Source organism: Phocoena sinus, chromosome 11, assembly GCF_008692025.1.
Source record: "Phocoena sinus isolate mPhoSin1 chromosome 11, mPhoSin1.pri, whole genome shotgun sequence".
NCBI lineage: Eukaryota > Metazoa > Chordata > Mammalia > Artiodactyla > Phocoenidae > Phocoena > Phocoena sinus.
The window spans coordinates 64460945-64483443 of record NC_045773.1 but is presented as its reverse complement, the minus strand read 5'-3'; the positions used below and the strand labels follow the sequence as shown (position 1 = coordinate 64483443).

The window sequence follows — 22499 nt, the reverse complement described above, 5'->3', positions numbered from 1 at the left end:
TCTGCCTGCTGATGCAGGGGACGCGGGTTTGTGCCCCGGTCCAGGAGGATCCCACATACCGTGGAGCAGCTGGGCCCGTGAGCCATGGCCACTGAGCCTGCACGTCCGGAGCCTGTGCTCCGCAAAGGGAGAGGCCACAACAGTGAGAGGGCTGCATACCGCAAAAAAAAAATAAAATTAAATTAAAAAATGGTGCAGCCACTTTGGAAAACTATTCAGCAGGGATTTCCCTGGTGGTGCAGTGGTTAAGACTCCGTGCTCCCAATGCAGGGGGTCTGGGTTCAATCCCCGGTCAGGGAACTAGATCCCACATGCATGCCACAACTAAGAGTTCGCATGCCACAACTAAGGAGCCAGTGAGCCGCAACTAAGGAACCCGTGAGTCACAACTAAGGAGCCCGCCTGCCACAGCTAAGACCCCATGCAACCAAATTTAAAAAATAAGAAAGAAAAAGAAAACTATTTGGCAATATCTACTAAAGTTCACCAACCCTGCCACTCTCGAGTAGACACCCAACAGTAACGAGTGCACACGGCCACCGAAAGACACGTACACGAGGGACATTCCTGGTGGTCCAGTGATTAAGATTCCACACTTCCACTGCAGGGGGTGTGGGTTTGTTGGACCATGGTCAGGGAACTAAGATCCCACATACCGTGGGGCGTGGCCAAAAAAAAAAAGGGCATGTACACAAATGCGCACAGCAGTCGGATTCACACTAGCCCCCAAACAACCCAAATGTCCACCAATACATGAAAAACTAAATATTGATAAATTGTGTGCTGGGCTGTGTGCTGCGCCGCCCAGAAGCCCTGCTTCAGGACAAAAGTATCCCCCAGCTGTGGGGAATATTTACTGCTGACAAGTCTCAGTCCCTCCCCAAGGACTGCCCTCCACCTTACAGCCCTGTCGCAGGGGAAGCTCGCATCCAATAACTGGTTGACACGGGCCTGGATCCCTGGATCCTTAATTCAGGACGACTCTGAAGCACCATCCCAGCCTCAGCGCTCCCCAGGCGATCAAGTGAGGCAGGTGTTAAAAGTGCACCGTCGGTCCAACCCCTCCCTCTCTCTGGCCTGTCCTGCTTCCCTGCCCTCTTACAACCAGAGCAAGATCCCATGACCCTCCCTCGCACAAATCATTTCAGAGTCTGTTTGCCCGGAACCCAACCTAGCCAGTAGCTCTAGGAAGCAGCCCCTGAACAGTGGGATGGAGCTGGGTCACCCACTGATGGCGGGCAGTGAGGACCACAGCTGGGGCAGAACTGGCAGCCTGCAAGTAGCAGCAATGAAGCTGCGAACACCTTTCCAGGTTGGACTCGGAGGGAGCGCGCTGAGGGGGCGGGGAATTTCTCTGGAGTTTGAGAGGCTAGGGGAGTCATAATTAATTATAAAGCCCAAGGAATGGGCCGGCTCTTGCTGGGGCTCTTATGCACCGGAGAAAGACAATTCTAAAAGGCTGAGAGTGATTAATCACTAATTTAAGGCCAAACGTGGAAGCCAAGGACCTCCTTAGCTGCATATAAATTCTCTTCTCCTGCAGGTGCAGGGGAGGGAAAAGCTGAGGGGCAGGCGCAGGGCTTAATTATAAGCAGAGCAGAATGTCAGAGAAGGTTGAAGTCTCAGCCAACAATGAGTCTGCAGCACCAAGGTCAGGCCCTGCTCCGGAAACAGTGGAACTTGGAAGTGACCCCTCAGAGCACAGAACACGCCCTGCTTGAGGATGATGCTGAGGAACCTCCCTTAGAATTGCCCCCCTCCTCTCCTGGCCACCAGAGCAATAGCTAAGGTAAGTCACACCTCAGCCGGAGGCTTGAAGGAGCCCTGCATTGGCAGAACCAGGAGAGCACAGGGGATGCGATCTAAGGGGCTGGATCAAGGTTGGGGGTGGGGATGTAGAGCCGGATAAGGGAGAGTTAATACCATAAACAAGCACTGACACCCTGACAAGGACCCCGAACGATGGTGTTAGCACATTGCTTGGAGAAAGTTGTATCCCAGGGAGTTCCCTGGAGGTCTGTGGTTAGGACTCCACGCTTCCACGGCCAAAGGCACGGGTTCGATATCTGGTTGGGGAACTAAGATCCCGCATGCTGCGCAGCGGAGCCAGAAACAAAGTGGTATCACAGCACAAGAAGTAGAAATGCCAGGGCTGCCAGGTCAGACGGTGGAAGAGGGGCCAAAAGGCTCAGAGAAGTCACAGTGTCAGGTGAATATGGCGTGTCAGGCTGGAAAACCCACCAGATGTCCATCTTCTGCAGGACAGTCTGATCGACTCTCCATTTGCCAAAGCCATAGGAAAGTGCTGGTTACGGGGCAGGGGGTGGGTGCCAGCAGCCTGACAAGCTCAGGGATGAGTGTCCTCTGAGGACCTGAGACTAGGAGCCGCTGTTACGGAACTGGGCACCCTGACAGCAATGGAGAGGACAGGATGCCCAAATAAGGAGCCAGGTGGCAACACATACTGATCAGAAGCAAGGTGAGTGCATTTATCACAGCTTTTGGCGAGGTCAGAGGGCAGTTGGGAGGACCTGACATGCACAGCTTTGGAAATGGTTACTAGAACCGGCATCCCTAGAGGCAAGCCAGATGGGCAGCCAACCGGGACACTGCCCACTCTCTATAATCAAAAGAAACCAAGGCCTGGGAATTCCCTGGCGGCCCAGTGGTTAGGACTCAACGCTTTCACTGCCAAGGGTGCAGGTTCAATCCCTAGTGTGGGAACTAAGATCCTGCAAGCCTCGCGTTGTGGCCAAAAGAAAGAAAGAAAGAAACCAAGGCCTGATGATCTGGATCTGAGGGCTGCACCCCAGTAAAAAGTCCTGATCCTTTGCCCAGTTTCCACACCTGAGCAAGGTTTCAGGTCCAACTGACTGAAGGAGAGCGAGGGCCCTGCGACCCCAGAACAAGTATATATGGTAATGATTCCATCAGGCCCTCCCCAGAGGGACTCACACAGCCATTCATTAGGGAAACCACCAGTGGAGAAAGAGGATACCCAAATACACAGGCAATTCAAGGACTATTAGACACAGGGTCCAAACGGACCTAGGTACCAGGGGCCCTGAAAGTCATCATGGGCCCTCGTTAGGATGGGAGCATATGGGGACCAGGTGATAAATGGATTTCTGGCCCAGGTCTAGCTCCCAGGGAGTCCACTGGGTCTACCCTGTGTCCCTCTGTATTATGTGGGGGCAGTCACCTCGCTGTCTGGGTCTGATGTCTGCCCTGCAGGTGAAGGGCTGCCCTAGGCGGAGAGGCTGGAAGAGTGGGATGTAGATTCACATCCTGAGATCCACCCTCCCCTGTGAACACCCAGAGGAGTGTCCTTGGAACCCACCAGACCCTGTTCAAAATCCCAGTCCTGCCCCTTCCTGGCAAGTGACCCTTGATTTCCTCATCTGCAAAGCGGGGCGAGGACACCTGCTCCACACAGAGGCCATGAGAACCATGGTGAAGACCAGCGTTTCACACCACCTCCTCCTCCCGAGCTCTCAGCTGAGGCTGTGACGATGATGCTGAGAAAACAGGAGCCTAAAGAGAACGGCCCACACTGGCTCCCCCGCCACTGCTCCCCACCCCCAGGCTCCGCCTCCCTCCCACTGGGCACCAGCCCCCCCCAGCTCCCCAACTGCATCGCCCCAACAATTCTCTCCCCTCCCCCACATGATCGGTTTTTCCCTCATATAGGGAAACTTTCCCATCAAGGGAGAAACGGTGGTTTTTCTATCACTAAAAAAAAAAAGTCTCTCCGCAGACTGCAAGCTGCCCTCAGCCCCTGCCCGGTGGGACTGATCCTTGGCTCCTAGAGGACACCCCTGGGAAGGCCGCCCACCCGCCCTGTCTCCACCCCTTCCCAAAGCCCCTCCAATAGGGCTCTGGCCCCCACCGTGCCAAAGCACCCCGTCCCCGTCTAATCCTCCTCCTGCCGTGCTCAGCGGCCACCCCATCGTTGGCCCTGAAACACGTGGCCCCTCAGCTTCTCTGACACCACGCCGCCACCTGGGTCACTCCTTGGTCTCTCCAACCTCTAAGCCTGCGCACCCAGCCCGGGCCTGGGGCCCCTCGTCTTCCCCGTCTACACCTGCTCTCAAGGGGAGCTCATCCGGCCTGTGGCTTTAGTACCTCACTCATATTTCCAGCCCCAACTCTGCCGCTGAATTCCAGCCTGTAAACCCAACCACCTCCTTAATGCCCCATTTGGATGTTGAACATGTAGACACGTCCCAGTGGAACTCTCTATCGCTCTGGTCTTCGCCCTTCAGAAAAGGACACCACTGTTCACCCACATGCTCAAACCAAAGACCTAGGTTCCTCTCCTTCCCTCACCCCCATAGCCCCCACTGACTCTCCCTTCACCAGACCCAGAATCCAGCCACCCCACATATACACAATGGAATATTACTCAGCCTTAAAAAGAAATGAAATTGAGCTATTTGTAATGAGATGGATAGACCTAGAGTCTCTCATACAGAGTGAAGTAAGTCAGAAAGAAAAAGACAAATACCGTATGCTAACACATATATATGGAATTTAAGGGAAAAAAATGTCATGAAGAACCTAGGGGTAAGATAGGAATAAAGACGCAGACCTACTGGAGAACGGACTTGAGGGTATGGGGAGGGGGAGGGGTGAGTTTTGACAGGGCGAGAGAGAGTCATGGACATATACACACTAACAAACGTAGTAAGGTAGATAGCTGGGGGGAAGCAGCCGCAAGGCACAGGGATATTAGCTCGGTGCTTTGTGACAGCCTGGAAGGGTGGGATGGGGAGAGTGGGAGGGAGGGAGACGCAAGAGGGAAGACATATGGGAACATATGTATATGTATAGCTGATTCACTTTGTTGTAAAGCAGAAACTAACACACCATTGTAAAGCAATTATACCCCAATAAAGATGTTTAAAAAAAAAAAAAAAAAAAAAAAAAAAAAATAATCCAGCCACCCTGCAGCCCCCTGCCATGGACGGTGGGTCCGCACCACCATCGTCTCTCCCCTGGAGGATGTGTAGTTTCCTAAAAGGTCTCCCTACTTCCACCCTTGCCCCTTCTGTCTGTTTGCATGACAGTCATCTTTTTAAAATATAAGTATAATTTTGACGTGTCACACCCCTGCTGAAACCCCCCAGTGACTCACCATTTCACTGAGAACAAGTTGCTCAGGCTTGCCAGGCCTACAGGCCAATGTGGAATGGACCGAGCTGTTTGTTTGTCTTCACCTCCGACCTCTCCCCACACCCCCTCACTCCCCTCCTGGCAGTTTGTCCTTACTGTGTCCCTGACACAAATCAGGCTCTGCCCTGCCTCCGGGCCTTCGCATTTGCTGCTCCCTGTGCTGGGCTGCCCTTCCCCTGATATCCACAGGCTTATTCCCTGCCCTGTTTAGGTCTCCGATCAATGTCCCTGACCCCCCCACCTCATCTAAAACAGCCAGCCCACCCCCATGGCTCCCTAGCCCCTTTCCCCTGTTCTATTTCTCCATTGTAACACTTATCACTCCCTGATGTTACTTTTTTAAATTAACAGACTTTATTTTTCAGAGCAGTTTCAGGTTCACAGCAGAACTGAGCAGAAAACAGAATTCCCACATAGCCCCCCCGCCCCCACCAACACACACACACACATATACTCCCCTGCCCTCAACATCCCTCATCAGTGTGGTTCATTTGGTACAATCCACGAAGCAACACTGACATATTATTATCAACCAAAGTCCATCCTGTACATTAGGGTTCACTCTTGATGTTGTAGTCTATGGATTTTGGCAAATGTATAATGGCATGTATCCACCACCACAGTATCATACAGAACAGTTTCATTGCCCTAAATATCCCCAGTGCTCCATTTATTCCTCCCTCTCTCCAAACCCCTGGCAACCATGGCCTTTTTATTGTCTCTGAAGTTTTGCCTTTTCCAGAATGTCATATAATTGGAATCATAGCGTAGGTAGCCTTTGCAGATTGGCTTCTTTCATTTAGTAATACGTCTTTTAAGGTTCCTCCATGTCTTTCACGGCTTGATAGCTCATTTCTTTTTATCATGGAAAAGCACTCCATTGTCTGGGTGTACCACAGTTTATTTATCCATTCACCTATTGCAGGACATCCTGGTTGCTTCTAAGTTTTGGCAAGTAAATTCCTTAATGTTCACAAATACACAATAGCGAGCTAAAGGCACGGATGAGTCCTGCAGTAAAGAAAATTCTTTACCTTGGTTGAATTTGCTTTTTCCCAAATTTGACCACTGACAATGTGTCCAAGTGCAGCTTCCCACCTCCTGGAGCTCATCCTAGGAGGGCCCTTCTGGGCTAGGGCAGCCAAAGTAGGGTTTTCCTTGAAGGAGAAGAGCTGAGAGCAACAAAGCAGAGTGGGAGGCACCCAGGGAAAGGAAATGGTTGAGTTTGGGGGTTTGGAGGATGTGGGTTGGGCTGGAGTGAGGACCCCAAGAGAAGCTATGGGAACTAAACTGGAGACCTGACTCTGGGGCCCTGCAGCCACATAGCAGCTGGGTGCCCCTGGGCAGGCCACCTCCCTCCTCTGTGCCTCAGTGTCACTGTAAGATGAGGCCCTACTGCCCAGAACTGCTGAGGCTATAAGTGAGTCCTTAGGTTGGTTTCTAGAATTCAAAAAGCCTAATGCCTCCAATACCCAGACTGAGTCTCAAAGACCATTCCCCGTTAAATGGATCCACAAGGAAAAGACAACCCACGGAAATGGGGAAAAAAATATTTGCAAATCATCTATCTGATAAGGGGCTAGTATCTAGAAAACATAAAGAACTCTAACAAGTCGACAATAAAAAGACAAATTACCCAATTTAAAAACGGGCAGGGCTTCCCTGGTGGCACAGTGGTTGGAAGTCCGCCTGCCGATGCGGGGGACACGGGTTCGTGCTCCGGTCCGGGAAGATCCCACATGCCGTGGAGCGGCTGGGCCCGTGAGCCATGGCCGCTGAGCCTGCGCGTCCAGAGCCTGTGCTCCGCAACGGGAGAGGCCACAACAGTGAGAGGCCCACGTACCGCAAAAAAAAAAAAAAAAAAAAATGGGCAAAGTATATGAAAAGACATTTCTCCAAAGAAGATACAAAAGGCCAATAAGCACAGGAAAAGATGCTCAATATTATTAGTCCTTAGAGAAATGCAAATCAGACCCACAATAAGGGGGAATGTAAATGGTACAGTCTAGAGAACAGTCTGGCAGTTCCTCAAAAGATTAAACATAGAGTTATGAAATGATCCAACAATTCCACTCCTAGATATATATCCAAGAGAAATGAAGACATGTCTACACAAAAACGTGTATACTAGTGCTCACAGAAGCATTATTAATAATAACCAAAAAGTGAAAACAACTCAAATGTCCATCAATGAATGAATAAACAAAATGTATATACACACAATGCAATATTATTTAGTCATAAAAAGGAATGAAGTACTGTTATATGCTACAACATGGAAGACCCTTATAAACATTATGCTAAGTTAAAGGAGCCGGACACAAGAGATATGATTCCACTTATATGAAATATCCAGAACAGGCAAATTGACAGAGACAGAAAGTAGACTGGTGGTTGAGGAAGGGGGAACTGAGCAGTAACTGCTGATGAGCATGGGGTTTCTTTCTGGAGACATGGAAATGTTCTGGAATTAGATAGTGGTGATGGGTGCACAAATTCGTGCATGTGCTAAAAGCCACTGAATTATACATTGTGAAAATTATGGTATATGCATTATATCTCAATTTAAAACAACAACAAATTATATATATATATATATATATATATATATAATCTCCAGCTCTTTGGAGAAATGGCTGATTGCAGCTCAGATGAGCCAGGAACATCTTCATTCCAGAAAGCAAGGACACTTCCAAAGTTGTGTGAATGGATGCCAGAGTCAACTTCAAGAGGCTCCCATGGCCAAAGATGGGAAAATTTGAGCATCACTGAGAATAATGAGTCCAAGGACTGAAACTCATAAGATTTATAAAAATCCATAATGATAATCAAAATCTAAAAAAAAAAACAAACCCCAAAAAGTCCGCTAATAACCAAATATCTGCAAGAATGTGAGCACTGGGGACTTCCCTGGTGGCACAGTGGTTGGGAATCCGCCTGCCAATGCAGGGGACACAGGTTTGAGCCCTGGTCCGGGAAGATCCCACGTGCTACGGAGCAACTAAGGCCGTGTGCCACAACTACTGAGCCTGTGAGCCACAACTACTAAAGCCCGCGTGCCTAGAGCCCTGGCTCTGCAAAAAGAGAAGCCACCACAATGAGAAGACCGCACACTGCAACAAAGAGCAGCCCCTGCTCACCGCAACTAGAGAAAGCCTGCATGCAGCAACAAAGACCCAATGCAGCCAAAAATAAATAAGTAAATAAAATTAAAAAAAAAAAAAGAATGTGGAGCACTGGGATCCTGCACACACTGCTTGTGAGTTGGTACAACCACTTTGGAAAACAGTTTAGCATTATCTAGTAAATTTGAAAATACACATTCCCCATGACCCAGCAATTCCACTCCTAGGAATACACCCTGCAGAACTGCACGCATGTATTTACCCAGAGTCGTGCATAAGAATGTTCTGAGTAGCATTTTTCACAAGAGCCACGGTCAGAAAACAATCCTGATGTCTGTAAACAGTAAACTGGGTAAGTAAATCATGATACATCTACATATCAGAACACTATGCAATGATAGAAAACGAAAGGACTGGGACTTCCCTGGTGGTCCAGAGGTTCCTGTGCTCCCAATGCAGGGGGCCCAGGTTCAATCCCTGATCGGGGAACTAGATCCCATATTCATGCCGCAACTAACAGCCTGCATGCAGCAACTAGAAACATGCTGCAATGAAGATCCCGCATGTCGCAACTAAGACCCGGTGCAGCCTAAATAAATAAATAATAAAAAACAAACAAAAAAACAAAAGGACTACCGCTACAAAGAACGATGTAGATGCATGGTAAAAAGAAAATGTTGATTGAAAACAACAACAAAAAAAGACATAAAAGAATACATAATTCCATTAATTAAAATTCAAAAAGAGACAGAGGGCTTCCCTGGTGGCGCAGTGGTTGGGAGTCCGCCTGCCGATGCAGTGGACACGGGTTCGTGCCCCGGTCCGGGAAGATCCCACATGCCGCAGAGCGGCTGGGCCCGTGAGCCATGGCCGCTGAGCCTGCGCGTCCGGAGCCTGTGCTCCGCAACGGGAGAGGCCACAGCGGCGAGAGGCCCGCGTACTGCAAAAAAACAAAAAACAAACAAAAAGAGACAGAAAGAACTATTCGGTTTTAGATGTAGACTTACGTGGTAGAACCAAAAACAAAGCAGATAATAAGCCCAACTATTTAGAATGGTGGGTCCCTCCAGGGAGAGAGAGGGGCTTGTGGTGGGGAAGGGTCCATGGGAGTCTTTTGAAGCAGCAGCAATTCTCTATTTTTGACCTAAATGGTGGGGACATGGGTGTTGGCTTTATATTAATTTGTTAAAATGTGTAACCTATTTTATATACTTTTGTATTTTAAAACTAGGAATATTACTCACTGGTCACCTTTGGAGGTTGCTAAAGCACCAACTCATTTCTCTAAAAAATGATAAAGGGAAAGAATCAAGCCTTTGTCCTACTGTATATGCCATATTTCAGAATAGCACAATCGGTAAAGAGGGAAATTTCTTTATAGAAGTCCAGCAAACGAAATGATCAAATTAGAAAATTCACCATCTGGTGGGAAGAAAAATGTGCTGGAAATCTGACGTTAACTTGCAGCGAAGGTGGGAGGGCCACGGCTCTCAGGGCTACTCCCGTCTTCCAGACCCTGCATCCCCCCTGCTGACTGCAGCCACGGTGCCCAGGCTGTGAGCAGACTACCACTCCAATGGTCATGCCAACAGGGAGATGGGCTTACCTGCATGCGCTTTCTATGGTATTTTGTTTGCAAAGTTTGCACAAATATTCTCAGAATTCTGCCAAATGGGGCGGGGGTGGGGGGGCAGGCACCTCCTTAGCATGGCCCCTGGAGGAAGCCTCCAGGCCTGAAGCAAAGGACAGAGGCCCGGCCATCACGGCCCAGCACAGCTGAGCAATGGTTCAGAGCAGCCTAGTGGTGGGGCAGTCAGGGGGTCCTAGGAGGAGCAGGGGACTGATGCAAGCTGGGGTGCCCACCCCCATTCTACTGCTTCGTAAGTCCCCATCACCGAGGCAGCCTGAGGGGCCCTCCCCACACCTCAACCCCTCAGGTGGAAATGTCGTGACTTGATTTCTCCCTGCTGGGCTTGTCTTGGCCCTGCTTGGGGAGTTTTGAGAAGGGAAGGAAGCCCCACTGTGATTTGCCACCCCGCCCCTGTGGCCCTGTCCAGGGGCACCTGAGCCAGCTTTGCAGCTTACCAGGCCAGCTGGTGTGAGGGGGGAGGGGCCCCCAATGCCCGGGCCCAGCTGGGGCTGGCTGAAGGGCCACTCAGTCAGTCGGGGCCAGTGACAAAGGTGCTGGGAACGGGGGCAGAGGCAGGGATCCTGGGCCCTGTATGGTGGGGAGGCCTCCCATCAGAAGTGCCCCAGCTGGGGCAGGGCCAAGTGGGGCAGGTGAGATGGCAGCTGGTCACCTTACACTCGGAGAGCAGGCACCGGTGGCAGCCTGGTGTCCGATGGAGCTGCTGATAGAGGTGACACCAGATATCCTTCTGTAGGTGGGGCCGTGGGAGGGGAGGCAGGAGTGGAAAGAGCAGTGTTCAGAGGGCTCTATAACACACTCATGGAGGGACCTGGACTAGGAGCCTTAGGCCCCTCTGCAGCCTCAACTTACCCATCTGAAAACGGGGCGCTGGGAAGGTGAAGCGAGCTCATCAACACAAAGAGCCTTACACAGTGCCCAGCACATAGTAAGTGCTCAACAAACATCACATGCTGTCATTATGGAAGCTGGCGCTGCTGAGGGCTCAACAGGGGTCAGCAGGGGGCCAGAGGGGCGGTCAGCTAAATGCTGGCAGATCCAGAGTGAAAGCTCCAGGGGGCAAGGACAAGGTGGGTTTCATTCACCACTGAATGGCCGGTGCAGTTCAGCCTGGGCACACAGCACTCAATACATATTTGCTGAATGAATGCATGAGAGTAAAACAATGATCCAGTAGCCACTAAGACAATTTATCAACTAATCAGGGGATCCCAAGTAAGAATGAATCGAATCCCAGGTCTGCCCTGTTCCTGACTGTCCAACCCCAGGCAAGTCATCCCTGCTCCCAACCTCAGCTTCCTCTTCTATCAAATAGGAATAATGCTAATTAATAAATACCTTCCTCACAGGCTAATGGCAGGGCTCAAAGCAGAAAATAGATATGAAGGTGGAGGAGGTACTGTCAGCAGTCCTTTATCATATGGGGTACCATCCCCAAGCTGCTGCAGGTGGCTCACAGATGCCCCCTTCTCCTGAGAGATGTTATTTTTTTATTGAAGTATAGTTGATTTACAATATTAGTTTCAGGTGTACAGCATAGTGATTCAGTATTTGTATCGTTTATACCCCATTAAAAGACATTATAAGATAATGGCTGTAATTCTGTGTTATATAATATATCCTTGTTGCTTATCTATTTTAAACATAGTAGCTTGTATCTCTTAATCCCATGCCCTTATCTTGCCTCTCCCCCTTCCCTCTCCCCACTGGTAACCACTAGTTTGTTTTCTATATCTGTGAGTCTGTTTCTGTTTTCTGTATACATTTGTTTGTATTATTTTTTAGATTCCACACATAAGTGATATTATATAATATGTGTCTTCCTTTCTGACTTTATTTCACAAAGCATAATATTCTCTAGGCTCATCCATGTGGCTGCAAATGGCAGAATTTCATTCTTTTTTATGGCTGAGTAATATTCCAGTGTGTGTGTGTGTGTGTGTGTGTGTGTGTGTGTGTGTGTGTGTGTGTGTATACACCACATCTTCTTTACCCATTTGTCTGTTGATAGGCACCTTGGTTGCTTCCATATCTTGGCTATGGTAAATAATGCTTCTATGATCACTGGGGTGCATGTATCTTTTCAAATTAGTGTTTTGACAGCGGCTTATAGGTGAGCAGCCTCACCTAGAAGTGCCTGGGGGGTTATGCCCTCCCCCAGGCCTGATAAGAGGGTACAAAGGCCTGGCCCCTTGCCTCAAGGAAGGCCAACCCTGCACTTGCTGCTCCCACTCCAGAGCTCCCTGTGGGATCACAGCTAGCCTTAGCTGAAAGCACATCTTTCTCCAGCTCCTTCCTGGCCCCATCAGGCGCCCTCTCTCCCTTCCGTGCGCATGCCTGAAGGAAACGAGTGACCCAGGAATCTCTGTCCTAGGTACGGCTTCCAAGGAATCTGATCTAAGACAGGAAGTATTTTGTAAACTATGAAGTGCCACGCGCAAGTACGGGGTTGTTTTATTTTCCAGGAAATGCTGGAAGGAGAGGAGCTGACAGGGAGGGATCTAAGTGGCAGAGGAGGTCTGCTCTGTGGGCAGAGTCGTGCCGCCCTGCCCTCATGGGACTCACAGGCAGGTAGGGGAGACAGACCAGAAACTAACGAGACTCTAACACGAGGGATGCATAAGTGCTATGATGGAAAACAGAGCAGGGTCAGGGGATGGAGAATAACAGGGGCTGTTTTAGATGACGTGCTCTGGGAAGGCCTCTCTGAGATGACATGTGCAGGGATGCGCCATGTGGACCTCTGAGGCCAGGCACAGGGAAGAGCAGTGCAAAGGCCCTGAGGCAGGAGGATATTTGATATGCCCAAGAAATGGCTAGGAGCCCAGTGAAGAGGGAATGACACGACATGAGGTCAGAAGTACTGGACAGCCAGATCACACAGGGCCTTGTAGGACCTGTTATAGGACTTTAGGTTTTATACCAAATAAGAGGGAGTCATTGAAGTTTTGAGCAGAGGAGGGATAGGATCACATTTAGGTTTTATAAGGATCTCTTTGGCTGCTGGGGCAAGGGGGTTGCACAGAGACCAGTTAGAGGCTGCTGCAATGATCCAGGAGAGAAATGGTGGGGGCTTAGAGGGAGGGCAACAGTGTAGGTGGTGAGAAGTGGTGGGATTCTGGGTGTCTTGAAGATAGAGCTGGAGGATTTATGGGTGACTGCACAAGGAGGGGTCAGAAGAGGGATGAACCCAACTACCAATTTACAGAGGGGACAGAGGAACATGTTAAACTGCACCATGGGGATGCAATCCACAAAATCCAGACTGTGGGAAATCCTATGAGACAAACAACCTGGCTTCTCCAACAGATAAATTGCCAAGGACAAAGAAAAGGATGGAGCGGCGAAAGTATGGATTAATAGAGACTAAGACTTATCAACCAATCACACTGTGTGTGGACCTGATTTGGATCTTGAGTCAAACTAGATGTAAAAAAAGACATGTCTGTGACAACAGGGAATGTGAATGCTGAGTGGATATTTGATGATATAAAGAAATGGTTTCTTCTTAGGTGTGATGATGGTATTGTGATTATGTTAGGAAAAGTCCTCATCTTTGAGAGATATATCTTGATATACTTATGATGAAATGATGCCTGGGATTTGAATTATTCCAGGGTGGGGGTACAACAAGACTGGCCATGAGTTGATAGCATTTGAAGCTGAGTGGTAGGTACATGATGGTTTATTACACTATTCTCTCTGCTTTTGTAAATGCTTATATTTTTCCATGATAAAAAGTTTAAAAATAAAAGAGGAGGAAACCAAGTCCAAGGGGGGGGGTGTTGAATGTCCCAAGGCCCCTCCGTATGTCAGTGTCAGGTACAGGACCTCACCCTGGGCCTCCTGACACCCAGCCCTTGCTCCTGCCCCACCTCAGCTGTCTCCCCTCTCGGGAGGCCAGTCAAGGCTGGACACAGGCAGGCCAGGAATAGGGTGTGTGGTCCCAGAGAAGGCCCATGTGGGGCAGAGTGGGCCTAGGGATGCTGGGCCTCTGCCAGGCCCTGCAAGGAGCAGGGAGAGCCCTGGGCCACCTGCCCCAGCCAGGCCAATGAGGCCAATCACCTGAACTATCCAGCACCTGCCCCACCAGCCCCATCTCCCACTTCTTCCTTCGGGTTCCTGTGCTGATTCCTCCCCTGCCCCAGTGTCCACCGCTCTGGATCTACCATCTTTTCCCTCCAGGTCTACTCCTGCCGAAGACCTGCCATGATCAATCACCCCCAGCCTTAGGGAGCAGGGCCTGCCAAGGACTCTCTTCTCTGAGAGTGGTCATCTCTACTCCCTAACGAGAAGGGCTGTGGTCTCCAGGTTAAGAGCACAGCCTCTGGATCCAGACTGCATGGGTGTGAATCCTGCCTCAGCCACTTACTTGCCAGCCAGTGTGACCTCAGCCAAGTCACTTAACCTCAGTTTCCACATCTGTAAAATGGGATAACCTCATAAAGTTACTGAGACAACTAAACGAGTTAATAAACATGAATAAATAGAACAGTGCCTGGCACAGGTCAGAGGATCTCGGCCCCCTCAGGCCCCCTGGCACTGCTGTCCAGGGCCTGCCTCCCTTCTCTGTGCCCTCCTGATACCCACACTTAACTCCTTTCCCATCCCACCAGTTTTCATCCACCCCAGGATTGGGAGGAGGAAGGAGAGGAGAAACAAGCCCATGAGGAAACCAGTGAGAAACCAGCCACAAATAAAAACTCTTCAAACCCAAGTGGCAGCATCCGACTCAAATGGCATCAAATTTGCATTTGAGGGGAGTGCAATTCAAACGCTCACTTTTTTTTAGATTTCCAAGAAAAATCCCAGGTATTATGAAGTAGAGTTTTAACGACGTTTTGTAGGAGCAATGATGTTTGCTGTATAAAACGCAAACAGCACAGGGCGCTAAAATAAAGAGGAAATATTCCCCCTCTTGCCTGGCATTTGACCTCCCAATACCTGCCCCAGAGATAAGCTCTAATAACCATCAGGTGTGCAGCCTTCTCGACATTTTTACGCAAATGTGAACACAACATACATATGTATATTTCGTTAAGTGGGATCATACTATACACATTGTTCTACAAAGCTACTTGCTTTGACTTGCCAATACGTTCTGACCATCTTTCCACCCTGATATTAAGCTCTGCCCATTCTTTTCTCTGGGTCCCCAGCACACAGAAAACATTCAGTCCACATTCACTGACCAAATGAAAGAATGAACAGCTGCCAAAATCACAGCATCTCGCAAGGTCCTGATACATCACCAGCCCTCCTGATGGACGTTTAGTTTTGCCACACAGACCATTCCACCCAGCTCTCTGTATCCCACTAAGGGGGTGCCTGTAGGAGAAATCCTGGGACGTGGAACTGCCAGGTTAAAACTTTGGTGGCTACTGCCAAAGAGGTAGTGCCGACCTATCCTCCAGCTGATGGGAGAGTTCCAGTTTCCCACACCCTCTGCCACCTAAGAGCTTTATTATGATGATGACTTTCATTTCCTCAATGGATTAGTCTTATTTAGTGACTCCACCCTTGATCATCAAATCTCCTTTGTCCCTCCTGAATAAATAATGGGATGGATCAGTTTATTATTTCTGAGCAGCTCTGGGGAGCCAAAATCCACAAATGGGGAGTTACTCTCTGGACAGTGAACAGAAACAAATGCAAAATTTTACAGGTGCAGGGACTTCCCTGGTGGCACAGTGGTTAAGAATCCGCCTGCCAATGCAGGGGACACGGGTTCAAACCCTGATCTGGGAAGATCCCACATGCCATGGAGCAACTAAGCCCATGGGCCACAACTACTGAGCCTGCGCTCTACAGCCCATGCACCTCAACTTCTGAGCCCACGTGCTGCAAATACTGAAGCCTGCCCGCCTACAGCCCATGCTTCACAACAAGAGAAGCCACTGCAATAAGAAGCCCAGGCACCGCAACAAAGAGTAGCCCCCCGCTTGCTGCAACTAGAGAAAGCCCGCATGCAGCAACGAAGACCCAACGCAGCCAAAATTTAATTAATTAAAAAAGATTTTACAGGTCCAAACATTTACAGATGTAAAATTTTTAAAATCTCATTCATTTCTAATAATGGACATGTTAATTTTTTTAAACTGTCAACTTCAAACAAGTATCCATCGACCTTCCCCCAAAACAAAAGAAGAGAAAATTAGGACCCCCAGGCTCCCTCCCTCTCTCTCTACCCCTCCCCCCAGCCCCCCAGCCCCCCAGCCCAGTCTAGGGTAGGCAGATTTAACAAATGAAAATACAGGACACTCAGTTAAATCTGACTTTCAGATAAACAACATGGTTGGGACTCTTTTCTCCCAATAAATAAATATTAAAAAAAAAAATTTTAGTACAACTATGTCCCATGCACTATTTGGGACATACTTATACTTAAAAAAAAAATTTCAGATAACCACCAAATTTGTTGGTTATCTGAAAGTCAAATTTAACTGAGTTTATCTGGCAAGCCGACCACAGCCCCCACCCAGTATTTAAGTATCAAGTAATTTTTAATTTTTTTCATAAATTTATTTATATTTTATTTATTTATTTTTGGCTGCGTTGGGTCTTTGTTGCTGCGCATGGGCCTTCTCTAGTTGCAGCAAGCAGGGGCTACTCTTCATTGCGGTACGTGGGCTTCTCATTGCGGTGGCTTCTCTTGTTGCAGAGCAGAGGCTCTAGGCGAGCGGGCTTCAGTAGCTGTGGCACACGGGCTCAGTAGTTGTGGCTCACGGGCTCTAGAGTGCAGGCTCAGTAGTTATGGCACACAGGCTTAGTTGCTCCGCAGCATGTGGGATCTTCCCAGACCAGGGATCGAACCTGTGTCCCCTGCATTGGAAGGCTGATTCTTAATCACTGTGCCACCAGGAGTGTCCCAAGATCAAGTAATTTTTATTTTTTTGGCCACGCCACATGCCATGTGGGATCTTAGTTCCCCGACCAGGGGTCGAACCTGAGCCCCCTGCATTGGGAGCACGGAGTCTTAACCACCAGACGGCCAGAGAAGTCTCAAGTAATTTTAGAATAGGAGCTGAGGGACTTCCCTTGTGGTGCAGTGGTTAAGACTCCGTGCTCCCAATGCAGGGGGCCCGGGTTCCATCCCTGGTCAGGGAACTAGATCCCACATGCATGCTGCAACTAAGAGTTTGCATGCCACAAGTAAGGAGCCAGCATGCCGCAACTAAGGAGCCGGCGAGCCGCAACTAAGCAGCACATGTGCTACAACTAGGACTGGGGGCAAACAAACAAACGAATATTAAATGCAAAAAAAAAAAAAAACCCCACATAATTCTCAATTTTAAATAAATAAATAGGAGCTGAGGCCCCCTCTGCCCTCCCAGTCTTTAGGCATCCTGCTACCCCCACACCCAAGCTCGAGGTCTCCACAGGCATCCCCCAACCCCCACTGACAGGCTCCCCACCCAGAGATGCCCCACCAACTTCCTTGGCATTAGAGTTCCTGTCTCCCCAGAGCCACCTGGGGCCAGCTTCCTGCTGGTCTTCTCCATTCGGCCCATCTCCCGCCTTCCCACCCATCCTTTCTGTTGGGGGTGCAGTCAGCACATGACCCTCAGGGATGGCAGCTGCTGCAGAGCCACCTGCCTAAGGGCACACCGTGGGCCACACCCAGTGCTGAAAGGATGCTGAGGTCCTAAGGCCCAACCATTCCAAAGCGACTGGGAAGGGCCCCTCCAGCTCCAGAGCGCCCTGGGGTTCCCTTTTGGGCCTGCATCAGAGCTCCACTTTTTAAAAATCTATCTATCTATTTAGTTAGTTAGTTAGTTTGGCCACGCTGCATGGCATGCAGGATCTTAGTTCCCCAACCAGGGACTGAACCCGTGCCCTCTGCAGTGGAAGCGTGGAGTCCTAACCACTGGGCCACCAGGGAATTCCCAGAACTCCACTTCTCTTTCCACCCGTCCTGCTTCCTTCCTCTGCTATGCACAGGTCCGGGGACCACTCCCCTGCCCGCATAAGTCCCAGTCCTGGGACCCTCACCTGCCCCACCAGACCCCAGTCCCCACCTCCCCCTTCCAGTCCACGGGTCCCTGGCTAGAAACCAGCCACAAAGTGCCCACAAGTGGGTAGGTCTGGTGCTAGCTAATAGTTTTTTCTAATCTGGCTTTCCAGTACATTCTAGATTTTCCACACAGGCACATATTACTTTGGTAATAAAAAAAAACCCAATAACCATTGTAAAGCAATTATACTCTAATAAAGATGTAAAAAAAAAAACCAATAATAAAAGCCTTTTTTTTCTTTAAGAAAACTGTAAAACCAAACCAAGCAGCCCTCCTCCTATCTGACTCGCCCACTCCTCCCCCCTCCCTCCTACCTGCTTCCCCAGGGAGAACTTCCCCCAGATCAGCCAACTCCCACCCCAATGCCTCCCCTGTCCTGCCAGGCCCACAAGCAGTTGCACTTCTCCACTGAAGGCTTTCCACCACCAGCCCATCCTTGCTGGGGGTGTTATAGGCAAATTCTGAAGGGGTCCTTAGCTCCTCTTGGGAGGAGAATGCTAAAAAGTCCTGAAATTGGTGAGGAGAGAAAGTGTATGAGGGGGACCAATATTTGCTAACTCATCCCACAAGTAGGAGCTGGGCTACTGTGTGCTAGGCACTGGGGACTTTGGGAACAGGACACAGACCCTGCCCCCAAGGACTCCACAGCTGGGGGTGGGTGCGAGGAATGAAAAGCCAGAGAGGATATTGTGTGAGGTGAGGTGAGCTAAGTGTGGGGAGGAGGAATTCATGGAAGCTTCTGGAAGGAAGAAAAGTTTCAGCAGACTCCTGAGGGTGAGGAGGAATGGGTAGGGAGGAGGGGGGAGGGAGCGTGTTTTAGGCAGGGGATCAGCCTGTGCAAAGGCCTGCAGGTGAGAGAAGTGTGATTTATTTGAGGAACTAAAAGCAGTTCAGAGCAGCTGAGGGCAGAGGTGGGGTGAGAAGGGCGAGGAAACCCAGGCTTGCGGAGGGCAGCGGGGCCACAGGAGGGAGACTGCACTTTGTGCTCAGGGCAATGGGGAGCCAATGAAGGATGCAGGGCAGGGGAGTGACAGACTCAGATGTGCATCTTATAAAGATTTCTGCCTGCCACACAGTAGGTGCCCAAAGAGCCCCACTACCATGGGTGTCATTATTCTGGGCATCCGAAACCACCACAGTCACGCTTAATTATGCACACACTACCTACACGTGGGGACTTTAGCCACAGAGTACCTGAAACCTGTGTCTCCACAGAGACGAGCCCTTCAGCAGTAAGGTCCACAGCCCTCTTGCTCTTGCATTAGGGAATGTATTAGGGAAGAAAGGACTCTGGAGCCTAGGCTCAAATCCTAGCTCCTCCAATTTCAAACCGTGTGACCTTGGATAGATGACCTCTCTGTGCCTCAGTCTCCTCATTTGTAAAATGGGGGTAATAGTAGTACCTACCTCATTGGGCTAATGTGAAGACTGAATGACTCCATTCACGAAATAGTTGCCTTCTGACACGCGGCAGACGCTGTGCACTGTTAGTTTCTACTGTTTTTACTGTATCCCTCCCCGAAAGGCCCCCAGGGCCAACCACTTGCAGGCACTAACCTAACCACCCTCCACCTCCCCCCACTAGCCCTGAAGCAACACGCCCTTACTCTCCATTACTAGGGGCCAGGACAGAGCCAGACGGGACTGAGGACAACTAGACACTCTGACTGGGTCTGGGGCCTCACCCCAGCTCCCTCGAGCCCAGTGGAGAGAACACTGGACTTGGGGCCAGGAACTGAGTGCTGGCCCTGGCTCTGCTGCTGACCCTCTGTGGGCCTCAGTCTGCCCCTCTGTGAGATAAGAATAAGAACATCTTGCAGGTATTTTAGCAGCATGGCTGTCAAAGGAGCAACAAGGGCTGGGGAAGCTCTGAGGATGTCCCTGTCACAGACAGAGCCTTGTGGCTGGGCCAGAACCCTTGCTGGCAGCCTCCTCTTCTGGCCTGGGTCAGCTCCTCCACACAATCTTAAGATCTATTCAGAACTCACTATGAGGACCTCAGAGGCTGAAGATGATCTGGCTTGGGCCTCACAGACGGCCCCGATGCTGACCGGGACCCTCCCAAGGGCTGGGACAGAGACAGAGACCCTGGAGTGAGCTTAGCACCCCAGGAGAAAAGTGCCAACCCAGGGGTCTGAGGAAAGCCAGACCTTCACCAGGGCCTTCCACCAAGCCTGGACCAGCCAGGGACTCATACCAGGGGCCCAAAAAGACCCTTTGGAGCCCTCAGGACTGCAATGTTGATCTCTGAATGCCGTAGATGCGCACCACTTCTAGGCCCAGGAAGGGCCTGAATGGGAGTGTCTGTTTTTGGTAGCTTTTCGGTCCTGGGGGATGGGAGGAAAGCTCACGATAGCCTCACCCTCCTCCTTCAGGTTGCCAGCTATTTCTCAGAGTTCAGGTTGATTCATTCACTCATCCCACATTTATGTGGTGCCAGACCCTGGTCAGGTACAGGGATGATGACAGATAAATGAGACACATTCCTATCCTAAAGCACTTCCAGTGCAGTGGGCGACAGACAAGGCATAAATAACCAAGCCACAGGCAGACTAGGCTGGAGAATGCAGGGCAGGAGGCAAGGATCTCACCTGGGGTATCAGGAAGCTGCCTGGAGGGGGGGGGCTTGTGAGTGGCTTATGGACCTGTTATGGGAAGGCCAGGTGGGTGAGGGATAGAACCTCCAAAATCATTGACAGTTGTTTGCACACCCGCCATGCCAGAGCGGGTACAACGTGAGTTATTTATGGTTGTGCCCAGAGAAAAGCATCCATGTGTGTCACTGCACGTGGGGTGCAGAGCTGGGCAGTGGAGTGTGGGGGGCAGCTGGTGCTTGAAATTTGGACTGGCCAAGCTCTGTGGTTTGTCTCTGTGTCTCTCACACCCTGATGACCTTTTAATCTCTTCATGGCCTCCCCTAAGGCAAAAATAAGGAAGAGAGAGAGTTCTAACCGGCAGCAAGTGGCCCGGGGGTGGGGAGGAGGGCAGTGCCAGACAGACCCTGGCTTCTGCTGCATCTGCGGGCCATTCATCGTCACCTCCTGTTCCTCTTCCCCCCTCCCATCCAACTGTGGGGGAAGGGGTAGACGGACAGAAGAAAATACCTTTAATTGTAAACCGGACAGGACATAGGGCACGCATCAGCTGCTGTGTTTCTCCCCAGCCCACTCTGGTCCACGAATAGCCTACGCACCAAGCTGGCATCAGCCGACCCACCCTGCTGGTACCGGAACAAGCCAGGCCAGAGACTCGGACAGGACCCGGGGTGTGCGTCCCACCTTCCCAAGGAATCTATTTCCTGCGTTTTCCCCCAGGTAAAGGTCTCCGCCAGGTCCCTCTCCCAGGGGGCCCAGCTTAGGGATACCCTGATACTACCCGGGTGATGCCCGCGAACCCCGGCGTTTGCAAAGCACCCCCGGCCGCGCGCTCACCTCTCTGCAGGTAACTGTCCAATTCTCCCCTGTCAGTCTCTGCGCCCACCGCACACACGCACCCCCTGACTGGAACCCTCTCTCCCCACCCTGTAGCCAAGGGCCAGACCTCCTACCTGGGGGCAGGCGCGCCCGGCACCATCCGCGGCGCCGCGGGGCCAAACGGCGCGTCGGGGACCCGGCCTCAAGCCCGGACGACTTCCCGGGGGAAGAGAGGCTGCGCCGCCGTCGCCGCCACCGCGTCCCTCCAGATCTCGCGGGGGCTGCGCTAAGGAGGAAGGTCAGAGCCGAGGAGGAGGAGGAGGCGGAGGGAGGAGGCGCGCACAGATGGGCGCAGATTAGCGAGGCATTTTTAGCGAGCCAATGGCGGCGCGGCGCAGGGCTGCGCAGGTGAAAGCGCTGCGGCTGCTGAGGCGGCTGCAACCTGCTTAGGAGGTGCGGGGGCGGGTCGGGGGAGACACGTAGCCCCCCCAGCTCGCAGGCCGGCGCCCTCCTCCGAGGGGGTGCTCGGTGGTGCGCGGGCAGAAGAGCTTTGCGGCGGGCGGGTGCAGAGAGCACCTCCCTTGCACCCTCCTTCCCAGCCCTCCAGCGGGAGCATTGTAGACTCCGGGGTGTCTCTCCCCTCCCCCTCTTTGCCCTTTCCCTACTTTTTAGGACATTCTTCCGGCCCCATCTGTTTCTGCCCTCTCTTAATCCTGCGTCTTCTGGTACATGCGGGGGCGTGTATGATGGGTACGTCTGGCGCTAGTGTGTGTGTTTGGCGGGGGGGGGGGGGGGTGCTCTGGAGTGAGTGCCCCTCCTCCACCACCATCCCACCCATAACCCCCACCCCCACCCCACATCAGCTTCGCCCAGAAATGCCCCATTGACCCCAGGGTAGTCACTAACCCTCCTGCCCTGCTTCTAGCTGGCCCTGCTGTCACCAAGACAGACCAGGCCACCTCCTGAGGGCTCTTTGCGGGGCTCGTTCGTTGTGACCCCCAAAACCTTCACCCTTCCTGTCTTGAACCCTGAATGCTTCCGGAAGCCTGGACACTGCAGCGGGCCCTGGGGCAGCTCTGTTCACTGCAGACTTGCAAAGAACTGTCTTGGATTTATAAATAGG

General features: G+C 51.1%; 1 protein-coding gene across 1 annotated transcript in view; it reads right to left on the bottom strand.

Moving 5' to 3' along the window:
- The window catches only part of PACSIN1 (protein kinase C and casein kinase substrate in neurons 1), a 61615-nt gene extending 39961 nt beyond the window's left edge, over nt 1-21654 (bottom strand). Inside the window, exon 1 of the mRNA XM_032650524.1 lies at nt 21511-21654. The gene's annotated coding sequence lies outside the window, so the exon portion shown is untranslated. The remainder of the gene's footprint in view (nt 1-21510) is intronic.
- Between the last annotated feature and the right edge of the window lie 845 nt (nt 21655-22499).